At 37.9% G+C, this 17000-nt stretch overlaps 1 protein-coding gene across 3 annotated transcripts in view; it reads left to right on the top strand.

Moving 5' to 3' along the window:
- The first annotated feature begins 242 nt into the window (after nt 1-242).
- The window catches only part of LOC127979706 (collagen alpha-2(VIII) chain-like), a 52392-nt gene continuing 35634 nt past the window's right edge, over nt 243-17000 (top strand). The window contains exon 1 of one of the 3 annotated variants that reach the window (XM_052585309.1): nt 243-892. The gene's annotated coding sequence lies outside the window, so the exon portion shown is untranslated. Of the gene's footprint in view, nt 898-17000 lie in introns of all 3 variants that reach the window. The other 2 variants (XM_052585308.1, XM_052585307.1) reach the window with 2 other exon arrangements.

Here is a 17000-nt window from a genome sequence, read left to right as displayed (position 1 = left end):
TCGCCAAGGTGAAATCGATGCACTGTGAGCTGCGCCAGCACAGTCTGAATTTTCCAAAAGGTGCTTTCTGGGAAAGATTTGTCTGTTTGTACGAGTGCAAGCATTTGTTTGCAGATGTTTTTGTTGGAGGTGGGAAAACAAGGGCTTAAATGGATACCGGGAAAAGAGGAGGGGTGCAAATCCATCCCTTTTCTCCACCTACCCCACCCCATCCTCTATACTGCCTCCTTATTCTGCCTGGCCACAGACACTTGCCTTTTGTATGGAGGGAACCAGAGAAACAATCCACTCTCTCTGTTTGGAAAAAAATACTTGCAAGAAAAAAAGAGACTGGGAGCTTCCAGGTGCTTTGCCCCCAGTTAAAAGCCCTGTAAGGAGGTCCTCTTCTTGCCTGGAGTCAGGAGAGCCACTGCCTCGTGAAGTTGAGCACCCTGCCTCTCACATTCTCCCTCTCCCTCTCTCTCTCTCTTTCTTTCTCTCTCCCTCCTACTTTCCACCCTGTGAGAGGGAACAGAGAATCAGAAGGTGCGTCTGAAACCTACTTGTATCCAGGCTGGAGACAGCACCACAAGGACTTTTTCCCCCTTTACTGCAACAAGCACATGGACTTAATTTTCACCAGAGACAGAAAAAAGAATACAAAGCAGACTGGCACCTGCCATTGAGAAGCAGAACTTTCTCTAGAGTTGTTCGTTCTTTCTTGCGAGTTTGTAAACAATATTTGACTGCGACCAAGTGCCAAGACATTGCCGAGACTTCCCTGCCTGCGGGGTCCCGTCACATCTTCTCAAGTAAATTCTCCAGAGATGACTGTCTGAAGAAGGGAACGCAGAAAAGAAGCCACCTGACCTGCAGAAGTTACCTGCCTGAGTAGTTGAGGTGAAGCAGAAGGGTGAGGTGAGTTCATATCTGAATCTTTCATTCTCCTTCCCCTCTGGGTCCAGGCATATGTCATCTCTGAAAATGTTTTTCATATCCTGTTGCTTCTCAGCAATTGAATCCAAATGCAAGACAGGGAGAGAGAGAGAAAAAGAGAGAGAGAGAGAAAGAGAGAGGAAAAACAGTTGGGTTCACATCTCAATCATGAGACCAACATAATTCTCAGCGCACGGCTACACACAATGCAGATTAACAGAATGTTTTAGTGCTCTACCCCCATTAATCTCTGCAAAATATGTGGCGCAGTTTTCTAAACAGAGCCATGTGGCTACCATTGCATTAATGCTGATGCTGCTTCTGTGTGCTTGTGGTTTGCGTGTGCTTGTGGCTGTATAGGATGTGTGGTTCAGGTAGTGTGGTAGGTCTCACAGCTGTTTCGGAGCTGGAGAGGGAGCGAGTTATATAACTGCTGCAGTCTTGCTCTCACTAACACCTGGGACTGTTTGGTCTGCACTCTGTTGTGCACCAGTGTCACTCACTTAAATGTAGCTCCGCCCACGGTGTTCTGAAGTCCATGCCCACTTTTCAGCTTCTGAAAGCATTTCATTTTGACCTGTCAGCCATAGTCCACTTCAGAGGTTAAATGTCACGTAAAATCGGCTCTTTTGAAGTCAACGTGAAACCAAAATGAAATTATTATCATGAAAGTGTTGCATTTTGATCTGTCAGGTATAGTTCACTTCAGAGGTTAATAGAAATTGGACCCTATTTATTATTAGTAAAAGTAATAATAATGGCCGTTTATTAGGAGCCAATAGGTTTTTAATGGATAAAATCTTGCCATCCTTAATTTTTTCTCTTTAAATGATCTAAAAAATATGTCCGATTATGTCACAAAAGGCATTTCATGTTGACTTGAATTTTTTTTTCAACATTTGATGTATCTTCGTCAGCTGTAGCTTCTCACCTCAGCAAGTTTTGTACATGATGTTTTGTCATAATAAGTTCTAAAAGAGCTTTTCCACACATAATCAACTACTGGACATGGCATGAGCTCTGTGCAGCAGTCTTAATTTCAGACCGAGAGCAAGAGAGGACTGTGAGAGAGAAGGGAATGTGCTTTCATAATACATTCTTCACCGAGAGCACTGGGGAATAGTATTCAATAATACTTTTTTCTCGTCTGAGTAGCAGGGCCCAGCTTCTACAGAACTGAAACAGACCCAGTCTGGAAAAGACGACATGCTCTCCTCTAAAAACATTTGGCGTCTCAACATGATGGCTTTCAGGAGGAGAAGCGGTTGAGGTCTGTGCGAACCTGTGTGTTGGTGCCGCTAGGGCTGCCACATTACACAAGCCTCCGACGTGATCTGAACCCCTGAGTGGAAAATAGAGGTTAGAGAAAATGTGTCCAAGACACTCCACAGATAAGGGGCCCATCATCCTCACACCCTTCTGATTCCTCCGTCTGGAAATGGTCCAATGCTTCTAGATGGGATGCTGTCTTCTGTGGTTAGTTCAGAGGACGGTAAAGTCAGCTCTGAAGTATGATGTGATTTTATGATGAATGTTTCTCATCTGGTCCTGTTATCAGGAGATGCAGCAGACAGCGTCCCACCTTTCTGACTGCTATTACAGCAAAGGCTTCAATCCACCAAACACCCCTCTTCTTCTCACACATACTTTGACCCTTCTCCCCACATGCACATTTCTGTTAGGTAAAGCCAAGGAGATCTGTTATACCTGCTGAAAGCCATTTCTTTGCATTCACAGTTTATTTTTCATTTCGAAATCTGACATTTTGCACATGGGGCCGTAGACATTTTTCAGCCAGTCACCTGAGCGGTCAATGTCATGCTAGTAATCTCTCCTGGAGCAGCAGGAAAATGACATCATGACTAGTCAGTTCTAAGATTTTAAAGGGATAGTTCACCCTAAAATGAACATGAACATTTACTCATCTTTATGTTGTTCCAAACCTGTACATAAACAGAAAACATAAAATAAAATATTTCGAAGAATAATACAGCTGGTTTTTCGTTTGTTTTGTTTGTTTTTCATGCAATGAAAGTCAATGGGGTCCAAAACATAATTGGACTACTGTTATTTTAGTTTTATTTATATACTATTATACTGTAGTATTTAATAATATTTAGAATTAGCTTTTATGTTTTATTTTACATTTTCATTTAAATGTAAGTTTTTTAGTTATTTTATGTGATTTTTTTTATTTTTATCAGTTTTGTTTTAAACATTTCTGTTTAGCTTTAATTGATTTTTTCCTGTTTTAGTATTTAGTAATTTTCAACTTTTCAACATTTTTATTTCAGTTATTTCCCAATAGTTCAAGGTTTTTTATTTTTTTATTTTTTTATTTTTATAAATACAATATTATATTTTATTTCTAAATATTTAAATATATTTACATTTTTATTTTTATTTTTATTTTTTTTATTTTTATTTTTGGGGGGGGGGGGGTCCAGATGGTGTATTTATGGTATCTAACAGCAGGAGGAGCTGAAAGGATCATGCTGACCACTCAGTTTTTGACTGCTTGGGCAAAGAACACAAAGGCAAATACTTTGGCAGTGTGAAGCCTTAATGGGAGGCAACACTGTAACCATGGAAACCCACCTTTGGGATGGCCCAATAACTCTGCTGACTGCTTTTTATGATGCCGGTTGGCTCTGCCAGGCTGGGCCTGATGAAATGCATTTCTTTCTTTATTACATTACATGACTCCAACTGACCTGACGGAGGCTTTTATATATGGACCATTCATAATCGGTGCACACTTATTGGTTGTGCTGGTCAGTAAGCCTTTGTCCATGCCCAACCATCTGCCTTGTTAATTGTAGGGCAATTTTCAGTCACCGAATCCTGTTTATAAGATCCAACGCAGACAATAAAAATCATATTTCCCTGTGCTTTAGATTCTTTTATCTCAAGGTGGATGTAAATGTGTGCCCTAGAGAAGCCATATCTGAGAAATAAAAAGAAGCAAAGCTTATTTAAACCATTATAGATGTCTCTTTTCATTCAGCTTGTAATGGCTTACTGCAGATTCAATTCCCATTTGAGTTTTTATTTTTTTTACTGTGCAACGGAGGAAAATGATACGAAATCCATTACACATGCTCAATCAGTGGGAGAGACTAGACAGAGAATCTGGCCCAGTGCAGACTGAGAAGCATATGGGAAATGTTGGACACACCAATAGGTTGAACTTTTACTTCGGGTTTATGAGAGGCGATGTCTTGTATGTTGGCCAGCGAACCCTCACCCAAGGTGAAGGAATAAATGTGTATAGGACAGAATTGAGTGTCAAACTTATGAAGCATGTGGATTGTCATGGCATTATGGAGAACCTTCTTCTCTTTTTACATTATTCATAAACCTACTGATGCTTGTTTGCCAACCAGGAAATGTATTCCTTCTCTGGCGAGAGGACTAGTAATCCACATCGTTTTATATATATATATATATATATATATATATATATATATATATATATATATATAAATGGTGCCACTAGAGGGCAGAGTTTCTGACCTTTACTGTGCAACCACAAACCCTGCTACATGGGAATGTGAGGAACACACACAGGCTCACAGTCTGTGCCTCTGCTGCTGTGTGTACATCTGAGAACTTTTAGATGACAAAGTCCTCGTTTCTTTCTTTGTAAATTGTAATTGCACCTTAAATTGTACCTTGAAAATCCATTGGTAACATCTCACAATGAGGTTCTTATTAGTGATATCTTCAGTGTCTCATTTGGCTTGTTTTTCATGTTGCAAATTATCTGAAAATTCTTGAAACGAGCTTAATTTTATTTTTTTTCTTAATTTTTTTTCTGAAGAACATTTAATTTTTTTTTTTTTTTTTTTTTTTTTGTGTTACCAAAAATGTTTCTCAATAGTTTCTTTTGTATTGTACAGAAGAAAGTCATACAGGTTTAGATCAACATAAAGTTAATTTGTAAATTTGTTAATTTATACATTTTATCTTGAATACAGGTGTATTTTATCATACTGCACTGGCACATTTTTTATCTTTGTTATACTTAAAATGTGTAAAATATCTGTAAGTGTTCTAAAACTAAACACACTTTTATTAAAGATACATTCTCTGATAATAAATCCTAAATTGATCTTGTTTTAAAGAATTTGTAGCTATTTTTACTGCAAAATAAAGCAAAAAATACTCATCAATAGGATTTTTTTGCACTGTATAAATTGACATTAATGTATTATGAACAACAGACAACAATGTTAGTTCATGATACCTAATGCATTATTAAAACTTCACAGTGTAATCAATGTGTCTATATTTTCCCTGCTTTGTTTGGCTTACTATGGTATCATACTCTGTTATTTTGAGCCCAATAATGTTGGCAGAAAGGTTCTTCTCATTAACCGCATAGTAACCTTCAAACCTCCTTTATTTGGTGTTCACTTTAAACAGGAAATGAAGGCGAATACCACTCATGCTCCAGGAAAAGCATATGCCTGACTGTGTTACGTTCCAGGAACTCACGCCCCCATCTCTCACCATTACCATTTGTTTCTAGATGTTTTTCGCTCTCCAAGAGAGAGGAAAACCAGTTCTGTTCAATGGTGCTACAAGGCAAGCGGTGCATTCCTTTGAGGAACTGTGCTTTTCCCCAAAGTCTGTTTGATGGTGCTCTGCAGGCTTCGTTCCTTCCGCCCATTCTCCACTTAAGGTATGACAGACAAAAGAAAAACAGAGAATGAGGAATTACCCTCAAAGCTGTCGGAAACAGCACTTTGGCATAAGCCGACTCTGCAATCAGCAACATGCTTAGCCTGCTTCGCCGATTAGATGAGGGTGCGTGCCTTTGTGAGGGAGTGTGTGAACATCTCAGACCTTAGCGAAAAGTGCCGCCGGTCGCTCAATCAAACATCCTGTTGCATGAGGCTTTGTTCCAGTGGGTTGTGCATGAATTGGTCTGGACAGGAAAAGAGGTGCAAATACATCCAGGAAAGGGGAGGTTATCTGTGAAGGCCAACGGGTTTATTCTGTGGGTGCTAGGGTGTGAAGATGTCAACTGTTTAATTGATTGAGTGGAAAGGTGTACTGCCCTGAACAGATGTGTCTGTTTTACTATTCTCAGTAGGACAAAATTGAACACATGCTTGCGGAAATTAACAGATTTAATTTAAGTCTGATGAATGCGGCACAGATTTGGGCTTAGACTCAGGGCTGATTTAAAATATCATAAATCACATGAATGCACTGAAAAAAAATAAGTGCATTCATTATTTAAAAATAATTTTCTTAATCAGTGTTTTGTATCAGTGTTTTGTATCAGGATAAACTCTCTAAAAACTATTATTTACTATTATTTACTATTATTTACATATATATATATACAATATATATATTAGCGCTGCCAAACAATACATGTAAATATTTTCAAAATATATACTTATATATACACAGTACACACAGATATATTGTGTAAATAAAAACTTTTAATTTAATTGTGATTAATCATGATTAATTGTTCGACAACACTAATATATATATATATATATATATATATATATATATATATATATATATATATATATATATATATATATATATATATATATATATATATATTTCTAATTTAAGTTCATTTATTTATGTGAATATTCTATGAAGAATATCTTGAAAACTAATGCCAGATATATATAAAGTATTAAGTATATTAATAAATTAGTAAATATTTAACATTTAAGTAAAATAATTTATATGAATATTATATATAGTATTGTATATACATATATCATTATATATGTAATGGATATTATTTGAGTGTGCTTGTAATTTAGAATATATATTTAAATAGATTTATGCTTAAGTCAAAACAACTAAGCAAGTAAAAACAATATTAAGCAAGATTCAGGTATTTTTATTGAAAAACAAGATATAATTAAACCTGTTTGCAGTCAATGCCTTGTGTTTGTTTGTTCTCCACAATGAAAAAGAAAAGAATAAAACAATAACCAGCATCTCTCCCCTCAAACTTTGTTACTTAAGCTATACTTTTGGCTTCCCAGTAATCTCACAGTTTTACTAAATTTCCCTTCAGGGATCAATAAAGTTGCTATCTGTCTTGTCTTTCATTTTCACATTCCCCTCTTCACTGCATTCCCTCATTTTCTTTCCCCTGGCTCTTGAAAATGCACTGGACGTGGATGAGATTTTCCATTCCGTTGGCAATAGAAGGAAATGGGGAAGCTTGGCAAGCAGCTGTTATTATTTTTCCTTTTGCACAGTATCAGCTCTTTCAGCAGCCTCTCTGTCATTCAGACCCAGCAAACATCTCCAAAATCACAATCTGACGCTGTCTTATCAGACAGGACCAAGAGTCAGACAGTCAAGACATTTTCACACCAATACTGAACATTAGTTGCAACTGTCAATTGCAGACAACATTGTAAACAGAAACAGTATACTTTTACGGACCTATTTTCATCCAACATATATTTGTATTGTGTTATCGTCGCCAGCTATTGATTGCCATGGTTCTTCTGGACCTTAGTAGAAGTATTAGAATGAAAAGCTGACGAAAGAGTCTTAAGAAGAAAGTTTTGAGGCATGATTTTGCTCTATTTGTGTTTATATATATATATATATATATATATATATATATATATATATATATATATATATATATATATATATATATATATATATATATGATTGATCCTCACTTTTACCCCCTTTTTTATGACTTATTACTCATATACTGCAGTTTATTTGATGTTTGTGATGAAACAGTGGTTCATGCTTTGGCACACTGAAATCCGAAATGCCTTTGGTCAAATTCTGTGACTCAAAATATTATTTGGACACAAGGAAGGAAGGTAAAATCCCAAAAGCTTCACAGAGGACTTCTAAAAAAGCAAATACAACATATTTCTTTGGTTTTCTATGTTTTAATTTAGCAGCCAAAATAGCATATTTTTGCTTTGTGTTTTGCAGAATAAAACCTTTATTTTCGTGCATGATGTTCCTAAATCTTGCATTGCAAGCCATTGACAGAATATCGAAATAAGATTGTTTGGTTTAGTTCTACCTCCACAACCTAACCCAGCTGAATCATAATGGCACATCTGTTGACGGGCTTTAAGGCTCAGAGGGACTTGATTTCTTTTAATTGGATGCTGGTTGATTTTACCGGCTTTCTCATTAGTCTTGTTCAGCATCTGGGAGCCAAACTGATGAGGGACTCCAAGACTACAGGAAAGACACAGAACAGTGCCAGTTCCTCTCTGGGTCAAATCCTTAAAATAAAACTCCAGTTATAACTTTGTCTTTGTCCTCCCAGGCCAAGATTCTTTACCCTCTTTTCTCACATTAAGGGAAGGGTTGATGGATGGTGTGCAACAGCAGAGATGGGAATAAGGCTTCAGAGGTTATTTACTTCAGCTTAAGTCTTGGATAATATTTCTTTGCATGTGTTCCCAGTTTTTCCTCCGACGACTTCTAAGGGGAATTGAGAACACTACCGACAACAGTTCCAGTTGTTACCCTTGCACTTTTAAGTAAGATTCTTCCAGAAGTACATTAGAAACATTACCCATACTCATCTTCATCCAGCTTCCATCAGATCATTGTTATTTTAGAAATGATTTGTGGTTCTGTCATGGTGATTGTGTCTTTCAGTGCAGGTTGTTCATTTTATAAAGCTTATGTTAGACATACTGTATAGACAAATCCTTAAAAATATGTTTTCATTTGTTATGCAGTAAGCAAAGATGGACAGTAGGCATTGCACAGGGCCTTAAAGATAGAAACAACATGCATATAAAAAGTTTACTATTAAACAGTTTGGGGTTGGTTTTTAAAATAATTTCTTAAAGGGGGGGTGAAATGCTATTTCATGCATACTGAGTTTTTTACACTGTTAAAGAGTTGGATTCCCATGCTAAACATGGACAAAGTTTCAAAAATTAAGTTGTACGTTTGAGGGAGTATTTTTGTTCCAAAAATACCTCTTCCGGTTTGTCACAAGTTTCGGAAAGTTTTTTTTTGAGTATGGCTCTGTGTGACGTTAGATGGAGCGGAATTTCCTTATATGGGTCCTGAGGGCACGTCTGCCGGAAGAGCGCGCGCTACCGTAGAGCAGAGCAGAGACATTCACTGATCAGAGCGAGAAACCGAATTGTCACACAAGGAGTGTGTTTTTGGTTCCCAGGGCAAGACAACCCTGCACAGATTGCCAAAAAAAAAAAAACAGCATTAAGGGACCAGTGGATGGAGTTTATTTTTACAGAGCATCAACGGAGTTGTGCAAGTGTTTGTGTTTGTTCCCTGCATTTCGAAGATGCTTGTTTTACAAACAATGCCCAGTTTGACGCCGGATTTGCGTATCGTTTATTTCTTAAGGATAATGCAGTCCCAACGAAAAAGGGTCACGATGTGTGTTGGAACCGCAGGCGGTGAGTAAAACTGCTTCAAATATCTCTGTGTTGTTAACTTAGCTATCGGCACGTAAGCACATCAAGTAAACAACATGCGATGTTGGCATCAAACTGCACTTTCCACATGTACAGCTTAAAAAAAAAAAAAAAAAAAATCGTCATAAAGTGGAACTTAGTCATTTTCCAAAACCGCTAAGCAAATATATACAGTTTCAATACATACTACATAGAGACGTCCTGCTGTAGTCGTTGCTGCTGCTGCTCTTGTTCAATTTCAGCCTCGGGATCTTATTTTGGATCATAAATATACGCTGAATCTGACTGTTAGCCATGGTTTGTTTTGGATTATGTTTTTTTCCTCACGGTGTCACAGCTTCCAAACGCTCTCAACGCAAAAGCGTACTCGTGCTCGTGATTCTTTAGCTCCGCCCACACGTCACGCCTCCAGCCGCTCGTGTTTTTCCAGGTAAACCGGACAAACTATCTTAGTCTTATAAAAATAATAAAACTAAAGACTTTTTGGAGTTATGAAGGATGCAGTACTACTCTATAGGTACTCAAGATTAACAGGATATTGAGTGAAAACGAGCATTTCACCCCCCCTTTAATGTTTTTTTTTTCTTTTGTTTGATTTTGTTTTTGGAAATAAATCAATACTTTTAGTCAGCAAGGATGCAGTTGAATATAAAATTTGACAGTAAAGTATTTCTATTTCAAATGAATGCTATTCTTTTGAACTTTCTATTTGTTAAACAATCCTAAAAAAGGGGAACACAGTTTCCACAAATAACATATAAACAGTACAATGGTTTTCAACATTTACAGTTGCTCTCAGTAGCTTTGGTGCATTTCTCGCATCACTATTAACATTTGCACAACAGTTAATGCCGTTCTCAAAACAATTAGTGCAAACTGCAAAACCTAGTTGATAACCTGCAAAAGCGTGTCACTTGCTCAAAATGGATAGGTCATTATTCAAAAGCAAATATTCATGTCAATGAAAGTGCCTGTGTCATCAATATGAAAAGTCCTGACACCATTGTTTATGAACAAGATAGTTAAATGGCTTTGTCATTATCACAGTTTACTCTGTCAATGTTTTCCAATGCAAAAAAGTCAGATCTTGGTGACACTACCTGAAAATGCTCAAGACAGCACTATATACTATTTGCACAGCCATTTGAAAAAGTTACACATTACTGTATTTAGTGATGTAACTGAGTACAAGACACTGAATATGTATGTTTCACATTTTTATTGCATTCTTTTTGCAATTCTAATTTGTTCACAGCATTGTGCAAAAGAAAAAATACACCCTTATACAACAAACATAAACTCCCTTTGGGTAGAGCTGTGCACAACTGTAAACAATATTGCAGTACATATTGGAACTGAACATACAACATACATAGTACTGTAATCATTCATGCACATCCAGATGTCCTCTCTGTTTGGCCACAACATTTTATCTTCTGTACATCACAGCAAATATCATCTCTGGCAATGCAGGGAGGAAAGTATCTCCTCGTGTGGCAAATCCACCCTCTGCAGGACTCTGCTGTGATGTCATCACAAGCTGCATCCATGGCCGCTAGCAGGGCCATTTGGGTATGTGGATGTCGGTCATATACCTTCCACCTCCAGGAAGAGAAAAACTCCTCTAATTGGATTTAGGAATGGTGAGTAGGGAGGGAGATATGCCACCAGCATCCTATCATGTGCTGCAAACCACTGTCTGACGACATCTGAACATCTGAGTGGTGAAAATGGACATTATCCAAAACAACAACATGCTTGCTCAGATGGTCTCCAGTTAGACCCCTCTCATTCTCAGGGATTATGAAAAAAGAGTGTAAAGAGTGTCTAAAAAAATGTGTAAAATTTGCTTGATAGATTTCGACAACTAGTTCAACATTTTTGTACGTAATGACTCAACCAATGAAATGAGGACTATTAGTTTTATATGGAATGACTATTCAGCAAGTATAGTTAATTTTGACTGACATGACATAAGCAAATGATAATATTATAAAGTAGCAGAGAGTTGTATGAAAGCAATTGATGCATGTCCAAAAGCATTTGCAATTTGTTTGAAGGAATGAGAAACTGCTACTATGATGTGCACAAATTACTTAATGTTGTGGAGGTTGAATTAACTGTTGTGCAATGTAAATAGTGATGTGAGAAATGCACCAAAGCGACTGAGAAAAACTGTAATAATAAGACATTTTTCATGAGCAGCAAATCAGCATATTAGAATAATTTCTGAAGAATCATGTGACACTAATGCCTGCAGTAATGATGCTGAAAATTCAGCTTTTTCATCACAGGAATAAATTACATTTTAAAATATATTAAAATGGAAAACATCCATATTAAATTGTAATAATACTTTACAATAATATTATTTTAACCACCTTTTTTTAAAAAACAGTAAAAATGCGACAGACAGATCAATAGACAGACAGACAGATCTGACAGACCATTGACAGACAGACAGATTAACAGACAGAGAGACCATTGACAGACAGACAGAACGATCGACGGACAGACAAACAGACCAAACGACAGACAGACAGATAGACAGACAAACAGACCGATCGACAGACAAACAGATAGACAGACAGACAGACCGATCGACAGACAGACAAACCGATCGACAGACAGACAGATCAACAGACAGATCTGACAGACAGACAGATCAACAGACAGAGAGACCGATCGACAGACAGACAGACAGACAAACCGATCGACAGACAGACAGATCTGACAGACCATTGACAGACAGACAGATCAATAGACAGAGAGACCATTGACAGACAGACCGATCGACAGACAGACAAACAGACCGATCGACAGACAGAAAGATAGACAGACAGACAGACCGAACAACAGACAGACAGAGAGACAGATGGACAGAACAATCGACAGAAAGACAGACCGATTGATCGATCGACAGACAGATAGACAGACAGATGGACGGACCGAACGACAGATTGACCGATCAACAGACAAACAGACTGACCGATTGATCGATCGACAGACAGACAGACAGATGGACGGACCGATCAACAGATAGACCGATCAACAGACAAACAGACTGACCGATTGATCGATCGACAGACAGACAGACAGACAGACAGACAGACAGATGGACGGACCGATCGACAGACAGACAGACAGACCGATTGATCGATCGACAGACAGACAGACAGACAGATAGACAGACAGATGGACGGACCGATCGACAGACAGACAGACAGATAGACCGATCAACAGACAGACAGACTGACTGATCGATCAACAGACAGACAGACAGACCGATCGACAGACAGACAGACAGACCGATCGACAGACAGACAGACAGACAGAGAGATAAAGAGACAGACAGACAGACAGACCGATCGACAGACAGACAGACAGACCGATCGACAGACAGACAGACTGATCCACAGACAGACAGACCGATCCACAGAGAGACAGATGGACAGAACAATCGACAGACAGACAGACAGACAGACAGACAGACCGATCGACAGACAGACAGACAGACAGACAGACAGATAGACAGACAGACAGACCGATCCACAGACATAGATAGATAGATAGATAGATAGATAGATAGATAGATAGATAGATAGATAGATAGATAGATAGATAGATAGATAGATAGATAGATAGATAGATAGATAGATAGATAGAACGGTTGCCGTAAAGTCTCATTACATGTTATCCTATCACATTCTGTTCCAGAAGTCCCACTTTCATACGCATCCAAAACACTAATAATTATAATTTTAAATTCCCCCTTCCCTCCGCCTCATGCTTTACCATTGCCCAGTAAACTTTGCATCTCCGGGCAGTTTGGTGTGACAGAATGAAGGAAGAGCTTGACAAGCTGGCCAAAGATGAGAGCGCTTAAATGGGCCGTGCACCATCCAACTCCCAAGCACAACAGATCGCTTGTGTTCTCCCTTAACCACAGCAAGGAAGAGATTCATGTTAGCATGGAGAACTGGCTCCTGATGCAGCGCGGTTGACCTTTCACATATGCTAGCACTTGCTGAAGAAAGATGGAACATGTTGACTAAATAAGTTGGTCACTATGTTCCTCCAACCCTATAAAATGCCTTTAAAAAGTTTCAGAAAATCTAATCTAATCCAAATGTAATTTCTGAGCTGTTTATTTGAAGACTGATATTGCTCCAATCAGGTTGATGCTATTTTCAGTTTCTTCATTTAATTGCTTTGCGCTTAATGAGACTTACAACTGATTAGACACTCTGTCCTTGTTCTCTCTTTCCTTTCGTGTATATTTATCCATTAAAACCTTTGTTTTTTGCTGCTTTGCTAATGCAAACCAGAGCTTTTGTTAAATCTGTCTTGCCAGTAAGCGACACTGTCGTACCTGATCCAAGTGTGGCTCACCAGCACTTCCAGCCCCATGAGCAGTTTTTTTTTAATCCTTTATAGTGTATAAGGAAAAAACTTTCCCATGTGTTATGAGACTGTGTGATATTCATCTTCAAGTGGCTTGATGCCTGTGCAATAATTTAGCTAGAGTGGCTTTAGTGCTTTGATCAGCATGAGGTTTTAAAAGGTTTTTACAGAAACGTACAGGCTCGCTTTAGTTTTGCCTCTAGCTGGAGATTTTTTCCTGATTAAGGAGACCGTCCTACATGCAACCCTTGTTTCCTGCAATTTGTTTGTCTCGTCTCAGAATGTCCCGTGCCTTGCACCGGTTGTGCAATCAAGATCAGTGTGCTATTTGTCTAAATCTCAAAGGCCCACTTTCTTTCCTTCGTGTAAAAGGTACACTGTATCCCATTACCCCGGCTAAAGCTGCTGAAAATGCAGAGAGGAAAGGATTTGGGTTTGTCTCTCTCAGAGACGATCCATCCTCATTCACATCCTTTTGACATCCCTTTTTGAAGCTCCTGTTTGACCATAATTTGATTCAAGACATTTTGACTTGATTATAGGAGACATATACCTATAGAAGTTTGTTTCTATAAAATAAATAAAGGCTATTTATTGTGAGGTGCAGTGGCATGTGAAAGTTTGGGAAACCCTTGCAGAATCTGTTAAAATGTGACTACAGTAATGTGGCAGTTCCTTCTATTCATTGAATAATTCTGAAAAAAAAAAATGTATCATGCTTCACACACAAAAATATATATATTTATTAAGCAGCAAAAAATTCTCAACATTAAAAGCGGCATATTAGAATGACTTCTGAAGGATCATGTGACAATCACAAAGCTTTCTAGCCCCAAAATTGTGAATGTGAGAAAACAAAGTCTGTCAGATACAGTCACTGGTAGGAGGTGAGGTCTCAGTTTACTTTTTTATTATTATATTACTCTGATATAGAGATAGATTTCCATAAATCCCTTATATTTCTTCCCATTTCAAGTGTTTGTGTAAAGTGAGAGACCACCTGTTCCAAATAATTACAACAAGAGGATTTCTTCTGAACTTCCTGTCTGAGCCACATGTCTGGAAAAGCTGCTAACTCATGCCTGCTCAGAAGAAGGTCATCCTCAGCTTATCCACTCAGCTTGTGATGCCCGTTTTCTTCTCTGACAAACACGTAAATCTAAATGATGCCATGAAGTGAGTGAAAGTTCAGAAAACACCTTTCTGAATTATCAAAATCATTTGTTCAAGTAATAAGTCCTTTTCGTTTTGTGCATTGTGTGTCTCTTTACCTGGTAATTACATTGGAAAACTAATCCTGACATCCAGATGTCATCATCATAACCTTGTTGAATCGATGAGAAATTAAACCAGGGGCGTTTTAAGTTCAAAGCAGCCTGTAGTACAAGCCATGACAAGACAAAGTCTGAGTTGTTCCTGTTATCCTGCTCTGAAATAAAGATCTTCCAAAGGCGCTTCCAGTCCTGTCCTTATTGAAGATGACCCAACTCAAAAGACAATGCATGATTTCCTTTGGTCCAAACATAGTTATCCCTGTCACAGATTTATTTTCCTGGCATAGCTAGAAAGAGTCGAACTATTAAGCTTGTTTGAGTGGAGTGAAGTCTCTATGAACATGATCCGGCCTTCACAGGCTCATAACATTGCCAAGACTCCCTATGGGGTTTTTTATCTGATAGCCCAGTCGAAACAATACAAAGTGTGACCCCTGCAGGACTAACCCACCTGCTTTAACCAAATGTAGGTGAATCTGGAGAAACAAAACCTGCAGAATCTGAGTTCTCCAATTGCACCGCGTGATCGAGTCCAAGTAGCAACTGCTAATCCGTTTACATTCAGCCGAGACTCAATAAGAGGATATTAAATCTGGAGGGTATTGTGTGGCAGTTCTTAAGCAACCAAACACACTTCCTGCATCCCATCATGCTCTGCAGAATAGAGTGCCACCGTATGCTTGGGCAATGCATTAGGCAGCTCAAATGAGTGTGGGGGTTTAAAAGTAATTGAATTAGGAATGTTTCTGTTTGCAAATAGCTGCATTGGTCACACTGTCCCACAGAGTCATTGCATAAATATCTCTATTAGGTATTTATAGAATCCAGATGAGCCCACAGAGGAATGTTTTCATTTAGCCTTATTATTAGTATCGCAGTGATGTACCAAAGTTGAATAACTCGTATTTACTTTTACCATTTAGAAGAGGCTTTTAGCCAAAGTGACTTAAGGAAAAGCACTATCAATTTATTTATTTTTTTATGTTGTATAAGCTTATAATATTATCATCCACAGGTGAGAGGTTTGCAGACATAGAGATGATCTGACCGGGACAAAATGCTCTTCATGAAATCCACTTTCCCTTCCAAAAACGTCTTTTTCAGATTCTTCACTGAAAAAGAAGCAAAAATTGGTTACGTGCCTTACTGCTGACTAAATAGTTTTGAATCCCATCAGACAAAACAGTACCTCTGCTGTCCTTCTACTGAAATACTGCTGCATAAAAATGATCATCAACTGGACTGCAAATGTTCTTCTGCGGTTTTAATGACCGTCTTGTGTCCTCTTAGGGCTGTACTGATGTAGTTCAGTAACCCAAACAAAGCCATGTGTTTCTGAAAAATACTGGAATTTAAGTCACCCTTCTACAAACTGCTCATATAACTACAGTCATAGAGACAAAATGAGGCTCGGGAAAATGTAAATCACATGCACAGGAAGTTGGGAATGGTTTGATTTAAAAACAAAGTGGATGTCAGTGGATTCCCACCTTTCATTTGGGATTGGGAGCCAGAGCCCTTTAAAGGGAATCCATGAGAACTACAAAATGAGAAAAAATACAAACTGTACTTTAACAGCATATCATTTATTAGTTTATTCAAGGAGAAATTATTTGTGAAACTTTTTGTGTTGTATCTCTCTAGGGAGTTTTTCCATGCTATTGTCTCCTCTTACTAACTACATCTATGGCGAGTTTTTATAAAAGCTGCTTGGGAACACTTTTTTTTCCATTATTAATTTTTATAATTTAAATGAATTGAAATTATTTCCTTTATATTCAGATGTCGGATAGATAAAAGCTTACATAAAGTAACTTAACTCAATAGAAAGTACATATTTTCCCTTAGAAAAAGTTTTGATGATACATATTGTATTTCATACAATGATATTTAATTTTGGAAACAACATGTCTATATATCATTTTTTTTCACGTGGTGTATGGGTCTTTATATATAAAAACATTATATG

Source organism: Carassius gibelio, chromosome B19, assembly GCF_023724105.1.
Source record: "Carassius gibelio isolate Cgi1373 ecotype wild population from Czech Republic chromosome B19, carGib1.2-hapl.c, whole genome shotgun sequence".
Taxonomy (NCBI): Eukaryota; Metazoa; Chordata; class Actinopteri; order Cypriniformes; family Cyprinidae; genus Carassius; species Carassius gibelio.
This window is presented reverse-complemented; position numbering and strand designations above follow the sequence as displayed.